The sequence below is a fragment of the Sceloporus undulatus genome, chromosome 1 (assembly GCF_019175285.1).
Source record: "Sceloporus undulatus isolate JIND9_A2432 ecotype Alabama chromosome 1, SceUnd_v1.1, whole genome shotgun sequence".
NCBI lineage: Eukaryota > Metazoa > Chordata > Lepidosauria > Squamata > Phrynosomatidae > Sceloporus > Sceloporus undulatus.
Window position 1 is genome coordinate 246,155,789 of NC_056522.1, and position 6,565 is coordinate 246,162,353.

Below are 6,565 nucleotides of genomic sequence, written 5' to 3' on the forward strand. Positions count from 1 at the left end.
GTCAAGGAAGAAAATGCAAAGGCCTTAAGAATACCATAATCATGACCATAGATGATTTATATCAGTTTATAGTAGATGACAGTGAAATAGTTCAATATTTTCCATATCTTGGCTCAGTCATTAATCAGAATGGAGGCTGCAGTCAAGAAACCAGAAGAAGGCTAGGACTTGGAAGGGCAGCTATGAAGGAACTAGACAAGATCCTGAAATGTCAAGATATGCCACTGAATACTGTACTAAAATTTGGATGGTTTATGCCATCATATTTCAATTTCTGTGTGTGAAAGCTGGACAGTGAAGAAAGCTAGTAGGAAGAAAATCAACTGATTTGAAATGTGGTGCTGGAAAAGAGTTCTGTAGATACCATAGACTGCTAAAAAGGCAAATAAATGGGATCCAAGAACAAAATAAGCCTGAAATCTCCCTAGAAGCCAAGATAACTAAACTGAGATTTTGGAAATATCTTGAGAAGACATGATCCACTAAAAAGGAAATAATGCTTGGCAAGGTAAAAGGCAGTAGGTATTACAGATGGATAGACTCAATCAAGGAAACCACGGCCCTGAGTCTGCAAGACCCCAGCAGGGCTGTTGATGATAGGGTGACTTGAAGGTCTCTTATCTGTAGGGTCATCATAAGTCTAAGTCAACTTGACAGCAGCGAACAATAACAAAAGATTCAACTTTTATTCAAGTTAAATCTCTCTATTTCTATAGAGCAGTTGCATCTTATTTGCTTTTTCTGATCTTTTGTGTTCTCAAGACAAAGAGATGAAATAAAACAATTGGTTATGAGTTTTTTTAATGGACTATGTGTGCTGTCCTTTTATTGTGTTTTTTAAGTTACTAGTATTTTTATAAATCATAGAATCATGGAGTTGGAAGAGGCCACAAGGGCCATCCAGTCCAAGCTCCTGCCCTGCAGAAATGCACAATCAAAGCATCCATGATAGATTACCATCCAGCCTCTGTTGGAAGAGGAGACTCCAGTATAATCTGAGGCAGTATATTCCACTGTCGAACAGCTCTTTCCATCAGGAACTTCTTCCTAATGTTTAGGTGGAATCTCTTTTCTTGTAGTTTCAATCCATTGCTCCGTGTCCTAGTCCCTGAAGCAGCAGAAAACAAGCTTGCTTCACCCTTCCCTCAAATATTTAAACATGGCTATCATAATCATCTCTTAACCTTCTCTTCTCCAGGCTAAACATACCCTGCTCCTAAGCCACTTCTCATAGGGCATGGTTTCCAGACCTTTCACCAGTTTGATCACCCTTTTCTAGACACCCTCCACCTTGTCAATATTCCTCTTGAACTGTGGTGCCCAGAACTGGACATAGTATTCCAAGTGAGGTGTAAACCAAAGCAGAATAGAGAGATACTATTAATTTCTTCATTCTAGACACTGCACTCCTGTTGATTGGGTGTTTTAGCTGTGGCATCACACTGTTGACACACGTTCAGCTTGTGGTCTACTAAGACTTCACAGGTACTGTTGTCAAGCCAGGCATTATACATCCTGTACAGTGGTGCCTCGGGTTACGAAAGTAATTCGTTCCGCGGCCGCTTTCGTAACCCGAAAAGCCTTCGTAAGCCGAATTGCCATAGGCGCTAATGGGGAAAAGCCGCGATTCCGTGCGAAAAAGCCGAAAAAAGCACCAAAAGTTTTTTCGTAACCCGAAAAAACATTCGTAACCCGAAACAATAATTCCCTATGGGATTTTTTCATATCCCGAAAATTTCGTAACCTGGGTATTTCGTATCCCGAGGTACCACTGTATCTCAGGCTTTCATATTTTTTGCCTAAGCCTAGTACCTTACATTGCTCCTGTTGAAATTCATTTTGTTAGTTTTGGCCCAGATTTCTAATGTATTAAGGCCATTCTGAATTCTGATCATGTCCTCTGAGGTATTAACTACTCCTAATTTGGCACCATCTGCAAATTTAATAAGCATGCCCTCTCTTCCATCATCCAAGTCATTGACAAAGATGTTGAATAGCATTGGGCCAAGGACAGAACTCTGTGGCACCCGAATAGTTGCTTCTCCCCAGGATGAAGAGTCTTTGGTGAGCACCTGTTGGTTTGGGATAGGCTATTTAATAGGATAGCACTTGGTATTCATTGGCAGTCTCCTATCCATGTCCTAACCATGATGGATCCTGCTTAACTTCCAAGATCATATAGAATCTAGTGCTTTTGTGGTATTGAGGTTGTAAAAGTGGTAGTCGGTTTTTGGGGGGTTTTTTAAATAAAAAAACTTTAAAAATTAAAGTCATGGAGAGTAGAGAAGGGGCATATGAGGATGTGAAGTATTAATGGAAAGGTTGATGGGAAACCATGCCCATATCACACCTTAATCACATTTTAGGGGGGAAAGGAAAGAGCTGCAAGAGGGCTAAAATCTGGTATATTTAGGGAATGACTGGATTCAGAAACACAAACATTGCAAGGCATAAGTCCCTGGTAGAGAATGCCTCAACATTTCCCAAAATGATTGGGCAATCCAAAGGAGCCCATATAGTTCAGTAAACACATTTCTGAATGAATTTACATAACTTGCTGCAGAATTATCCTTTGTCAATGTGTGAAACTATCTTGGAAGGATAGGAATTATTAGCTCTAAGTCTAGGTCCTCTTAGAATGTATCCAAAATAATTAATTCTTCATTTTAAAAAAATGTGTGAAAGAGCATCTCAAGAAACAGAAATCTCTTGTCAATTTGTCTTCCAGAATTCATCTTTGAACATTTCCAAACAACACATTTTTGGTAAGTATTCCTTCAACAAGGAAGAGATTTTTAAAAAGCTGACCACAATCATATGTACTGCACAATGTATTCTTGCAGTACTGTACTATTGTATGATCTGTAGAACTAATATATTTGATTCATTTTACACTTTTTCAAAATCTGGAACTGGCCAGATGAATACAACGTGTATGGCAGGCTTTTGAGATTCATCAGAGACTTCTTGTTCTTTTAAGGTTCACTGAACAGGTCTGGCCTGTTGTAGTCTACCCAAACTCTGACCTGCTACTAATACTGATTCATCAATGGCCATGTTCATCACTTACCACATGATTTCAAGGAGTATAAACATGAAGAAAGATAAATAAAGTAGCCCTCCACAATGCATGATGCTTATGCTCTGACAAATTACTTTGCTTAACCAATTCACATTCCTCTTCCTTAGCCTCACACTCTGATTGAGAGAAGTGTATATGAAGGCATTTACAGCAATGACATATTTCCTGAAACCTACAACAGGGAGTTGCCAACGTTTGTGGGCTAAGAAAAAAGAATTGGTTGACTGGCTTGGCTAGAGAGGAGAAAATATAATGGTAATATAGTGGTTTTTGAGCACTGTTGGAAAATAGTGTTGGGATGGGCTAGGAATGATGAACATAAGTGTATCTTGAGGCTTTTGACCATATGCAGATTTCAGCTTAAGAGTGGGACATTTGGCAGCCATTTGTTCTTCTTGCTGTGCTTTTCTGAAAAGCTCCAAATAGCCCTCCAGAGTTCAAACTTCTATTGCTCACCGTTTCTTTTCTTGCAATACAGCAGGGCATTGAAATTCACATTATATATTACATTTTTTATATGCTATACATCCTTCAAGTGGTTGGACATAAGAATTTAAATTCCTATATCCTCATGCGTCAAATAGTTCTCATGATCTCATATTAAAATTGTGCACTCTTCTCCCTTAATTAAAAAAAGTAAGTCAAAGCACCAGATGTCATTTTGACATGACTGCTGAGTTCATTTGACACATTCTCTCTAGGTGGTAGTTGATAAATCTGTAGACAGCAGATGTAATTAAACTGAAAGTTACACAGCTGTCAGAAAAAGGCACAAAGACAAACATGAAGAATGACTGTCACCATGGGCCAGGCTAACATTTTAAAGTCAAAGAGGTTGACCCCCCCCCCCTTGCCCCCACATCCTTTGGCCAATAGCAAGAGACCATTTGGGATATAATCAGTCTTAGAAAAATAAAAGCTTGTAATAACAGTTGCCAAACTTTAAAAAAAAAGTCTTTTGGTAAATGGCAAGTTCAAAGAGTGTGAAACAAACACAAAAGCTGCTGCCCGGCAGCCATTATTCACACACAATTCCTATTGATTTCAAAGAGGTCTACTGGAATAGCGGCTGAAGGAGTGAAGCCTAAAATGAGATACTGTCACGTGGTTATAAAGACAATTACTTTCTTACAAGATTTAATACTGATACAAACCCATGGGAAGTTAAAGGATTCTAGTGATTTCATATGATTTATTATCTAGTATGAACATAGACATTATTGTTTAATTCAGTCCTGGTAAATACCCACAGGTGACAATTGAAAGTGCTCCAACAGATTATAATGAGTCCATAGTTCTTTCAGAGTAACTGTATCCTCCCAATGACAACAAGCAGGAGATCTGTGCTACTTTATAACTCCATCTATCTTGAAATAGATACTTACTGTCAATAGCTCTGCCACAGAACACACATCAACAATGTAATTTTTTTAAGTTTTAGTAATCACCAATAATAATAATTATTATTCTTATCATAACTGTTTATTTATATAACAACATTGATAAACATGAAGCTTTACAACAAAATAAAACATTTATGCGGTAACTACTTCAAAATAAAATACTAAAATACAATACTGGAGTACAATATTAAAATACAATAGTAAAAATGCAATAGTAAAATACAATAGTAAACTACAATGCCAAAAATGCTACACACGCAAGCACAAAATACATAATACAAGACAATCAGTTATAGTAAAAATATCAATATGTGTCAACTGTTTAAAGGCCATATATATTTCTAGTTCCTTACATTTAAATTTCCTCAGAAGGTTGTATATGTCATCAGCTATTTTTTTTATATCTCCTCCTCTCTTTTGAAACAAGCATCCTGCAAAAGCCAGAGTGTATTTTAGAAACTGACTTACAACATGATCCTACCATTGAGTTATGCCTGCTGGTCAGTGTAGGAATGTTACTAAATTCCCTTACTGCCAAAACACATCTGACCATCAGGGGGGAAAATGCCAGCGTAGCAACACAGTTTAGCTGGCAGGACTCTTGTTAATCCAAGGGAGGAAACTGGGCAGAATTGGGAGTGTGGTAATAGAAGAATGGATGTTAGTTGAAATTCTATGGTTTCTCATGGATCACTCACTCCTTAGGGTTATATCTGCAAAAGAGAAAGAGGGAGAAGATAAAATGAAGGTGTGAATTAAATTACTCCCACTGAATTCTGATATGAACTACAGATGATTAACAGTCTCTTTCCTCTTCTCCAATGCAGCAGAGGATGGGATGTCAATCTTGCATAACAAGAGCAGCCAAGATGCCCAAGCAAGAGAACATGGTTGTGATATAGGGGAATCAATAGGGGTGTGTGTGATGTTTAGAACACACCAGATGGCACCCTAAGGTGGAGTGACACCTCTGCTCCTCAAACTTCTGCCTTTTGGCAGAAACAGGCTCTGGCTTTCACCTGCATCCCTTTAAAATGCTGAAGAGATGGTATGAGTGGGGCGAGCCTCACTGGAAGGAAAAAGGAGAGGACCCAGTTTTTTTAAAAAAAAAAATTGAAAGTGAAATTTAAAATAAAGTTAAATTATTTTTAATCTTAAATAATTTTATTCTTAAAGAAAAACAAAAGAAGGGATCAAATCAGTGAAACCTGACTTTTCAAAGCCATTACACACAACTTGTTGTAGAACTCCTGAAGGCAACACTCTCCAAGTAATTCCATCTCAGTTCCTGTAACTATGGTTCAAAACACACAGCAGAAATAATCCAGTTTGAGACTGCTTTAACTGCCCTGGTTCAGTGCTAGGGAATGCTAATTGCAGTTTATTGTGGCACCAGAGCTCTCTGACAGAGAAAGCTTAATGTCTCACAAAACTACAGTTCCCAGAATTCCCTAGCATTGAGCCAAGGTAGTTAAAGCAGTCTCAAACTGGATTATTTCTGCAGTGTGTTTTGGACCACTTCTCATCACTATCCTGCTGATATGGAACTGGAATCCCTGGAATCCCTTCTCAAGAGTTATATCAGCTAAACTGTTGGTCTGAAAAGGGGAGTCAGTGAAAAAATAATATAGACCTTTGAGTGACATCCTTTGCTATCATGTTTTCTACTTACTACACAGTGATCAGTTAATCTCCTCTGTAAAATGATTGAAACAAATTTTGCCATGTGCTAGAGGGACCACAACTTGAAATTCTTGATCCCTCAACCCAAGATATGGTAAAAAAAAAAAAAAAAAAAAAAAAGGAGAGCTGCAGCTCAGTTGCAAGCCATACTGTTCAAGGATGTCTTGCAGGATCCAGACCTGGAGAGGGTGCTTGGGAGCCAGGTGAGGGTGGCCCAGAGGCCTTGGCAGGGTGTGGGGTGAGGCAATGCCAGGCCAAGCCTCTTTGGTGCCTGAAATTGTTGCTTATTGTTACAGGAACACACCACACCAAGCCTTGTTGCACCCCTTTGCCTCTTCTCCTCTGGTCTGGTTGTGCTTTTTTACTCTATATACTCATCTATAAGTCTAAAAATTTG